This window comes from Curcuma longa, chromosome 1, assembly GCF_044706935.1.
Source record: "Curcuma longa cultivar G26 ecotype Majalengka, Jawa Barat chromosome 1, ITB_CL_G26_1.1, whole genome shotgun sequence".
Lineage (NCBI taxonomy): Eukaryota > Viridiplantae > Streptophyta > Magnoliopsida > Zingiberales > Zingiberaceae > Curcuma > Curcuma longa.
This window is the reverse complement of record NC_133861.1, coordinates 27,526,109-27,529,486: the sequence shown is the minus strand read 5'-3', so window position 1 is coordinate 27,529,486 and position 3,378 is coordinate 27,526,109.

The following is a 3,378-nucleotide window of genomic DNA, read 5'->3' as shown; positions in this document are numbered from 1 at the left end:
GGACAACACCGAACTGACGCCGTTTCATCTGGTCTATGGGAGCGAAGCCGTAGTCCCCGTTGAAATCAGATACAGCTCTACACGGATCGAAGCGTGCAAGGATGAGGAGGATAATGCTCATCAGCAAGCACTTGAGATGAACCTCATAACAGAGACCCGGGACAAGGTCAACACCCGCTAGTTCGCTTACCGCCAGCGAATGAGTCAAGCCTACAACAGACGAGTCCACCCCCGATCCTTCTGCATCGGCGAGTTCTTTTAGAAGAAGCGAAGACCGTTGGAAGGAGTGGGGAAGCTGGAGCCATGACAAGAAGGCCCATACAAGGTGATCCGCCGGCTCGAAGGGGGCTCGTATTACCTCACCGACTCCCAAGGCAATGAACTCCCCCAACCGTGGCACGCCACCCATCTGCGCCCTTATTGCACCTAAGCTGCACCCAACCTGAGTTGTATCTTTTTCTTCATTGATGCTCTTTATCTTATAAATACTTTTGCCTTGTTAAAATGTTGAAAATGCAGGGACACCGATCGCCCACGTTCTCAGCCATACATTGTTTTCTCCACCCAGTCGCCAATGACTCCGTTGCGACACTGGCCCAAGTCCCCTTATGTTCGGGTCTTCTCGACCCCCTCAGCTCAATCGCTGAAGGTCGCAGCCCACTGACGGGCATGGTTTGCTTCTCATCTCCTCAGCTTTCAGAACTTCTCGGCCCCCTCAACTCAATCACTGATGGTCGCAGCCCACTGACGGACATGGTTTGCTTCTCAGCTCCTCAGCTTTCAGAACTTCTCGACCCCCTCAGCTCAATCGCTGATGGCCGCAACCCACTAACGGACATGGTTTGCTTCTCAGCTCCTCAGCTTTCAGAACTTCTCGGTCCTCTCAACTCAATTGCTGATGGCTGCAGCCCACTGATGGGCATCATTTGCTTCTCAGCTCCTCAGCTTTCAGAACTTCTCGGTCCCCTCAGCTCAATCGTTGATAGCTCAGCTCAATCGCTGATGGCCGCAGCCCACTGATGGGCATGGTTTGCTTCTCAGCTCCTCAACTTTCATAACTTCTCGACCCCCTCAGCTCAATCGCTGATGGTCGCAACCCACTGACGGGCATGGTTTGCTTCTCAACTCCTCAGCTTTCAGAACTTCTCGGCCCTCTCAGCTCAATCGTTGATGACCGCAGCCCACTGACGGGCATGGTTTGCTTCTCAGCTCCTCAACTTTCAGAACTTCTCAGCCCTCTCAGCTCAATCGCTAATGGCCGCAGCCCACTGACAGGCATGGTTTGCTTCTCAGCTCCTCAGCTTTCAGAACTTCTCGGCCCCCTCAGCTCAATCGCTGATGGCCGCAGCCCATTGACGGGCATGGTTTGCTTCTCAGCTCCTCAGCTTTCAGAACTTCTCGGCCCCCTCAGCTCAATCGCTGATGGCCGTAGCCCACTGACGGGCATGGTTTGCTTCTCAGCTCCTCAGCTTTCAGAACTTCATGATCCCCTCAGCTCAATCGTTGATGGTCGCAGCCCACTGACGGGCATGGTTTGCTTCTCAACTCCTCAGCTTTTAGAACTTCTCGGTCCCCTCAGCTCAATCGCTGATGGCTGCAGCCCGCTGACGGGCATGGTTTGCTTCTCAGCTCAGCTTTCAAAACTTCTCGGTCCCCTCAGTTCAATCGCTGATGGCCGCAGCCCACTGACGGGCATGGTTTGCTTCTCAGCTCCTCAGCTTTCAGAACTTCTCGCCCCCTCAGCTCAATTGCTGATGGCTACAGCCCACTGACGGGCATGGTTTGCTTCTCAGCTCCTTAACTTTCAGAACTTCTCAGCCCCCTCAGCTCAATCGCTGATGGTCGCAGCCCACTGACGGCATGGTTTGCTTCTCAGCTCCTCAGCTTTCAGAACTTCTCGGTCCCCTCAGCTCAATCGTTGATGGTCGCAGCCCACTGACGGGCATGGTTTGCTTCTTAGCTCCTCAGCTTTCAGAACTTCTCGGTCCCCTCTGCTCAATCATTGATGGCTGCAGCCCACTGACGGGCATGGTTTGCTCCTCAGCTCCTCAGTTTTCAGAACTTCTCGGTCCCCTCAGCTCAATCGCTGATGGTCGCAACCCACTGATGGGTATGATTTCCCTTCGACTTCTTAGCCTTTAAGATTTTCTATCACGGCTTCTCAGCCTTTTCTCTCAGTGCTTCCCAACCTTCATGGTTTTCTCCCACGGCTTCTCAGCCTCCATGGTTTTCTCGTCCGACTCCCCAGCATCCAGTGCCTCAAGGCCCTTCTAGCTGGGTCGTGAATGACAGCAGACTTTTGATAAGCAGGGAGCAAGCTTGGTGTTCTTATATAGATTCCGGGGCCTTCTCGCATGTACCCAACTATGGGTTGCAATTTTATTATATGGTTATTTTGGAGCTCTGTCCTCAAGAGACCATCATATTATAGGTTCCATCCTTCTTTGTCATTTACCGTCGTACACACACATTACATACCTTGCAACGTATAAGTTTGTACAACTATGTGCCTGCAAGATTTCTTCTTTAGTTTCATAACATAACACAGTTGCCAAAATAAGAATGCGTATCCCGATGACTCTTCGTATGCATCTCATTTACCCCGCCAATCCACTGCATGGCATATCCCGAGTACTTTACCTTTTGCATATGCGCTAACTCCTCAGTTCATGTAGCTCTCAGCAAACTACTCGGTCTGCCCGGCTTATCCGTACAAGAGCTCTACGTACCCGGGTAAACCCAGATACATCCGGTCCCGGGTACTTTGCCTCATTCCTATACCAACGCTCCTCAGTGCCCCGGGTCATCCCGGCTACAACCTGTCCCGAACAATCTCATCCCGCTCCGGCATCATTCTAGCTCAAGCTCAAGTCTTCCAGTTAACGGACAGACGAACTACAAACAGTTAGCCACACGAATCATCATACAGAGACAAGATGACGCCTGCGCCCCCATGATCGACCTCGATAATGCTGCTCGCTTTCCTTCCACAGCTAAACGATAAAAGTAATATAGGATTGCATGACAGTTATGGGGTACCTCGCCCCTGTCCTCTAGGCGCCTCCCTATTGGCGCAGACGGCAGTGAAGCACAGATCCTGTCCCCCTAGCTACGGCCATAGCCTGTCATGTGGGCAGGAGGGATGTTCTATTCACAGGTATATCAACCCCTACAGAGGTATGATTCAGGGGACCGAACTTTTGTATATAACTATTACTATCTTTCTTTTTGATATTCGCCGGAAACTAACTTGAGCGTCGGAGTGATCTGCCGGGATTTTCCGGCACCCTCTAACCCCTTCGCTTGTGTTGATCCTTCCAGATTTCCATCCTTTGAGGGCCCCACAAAAGGTTGAGATGACATTCCCTTGACTAGTGG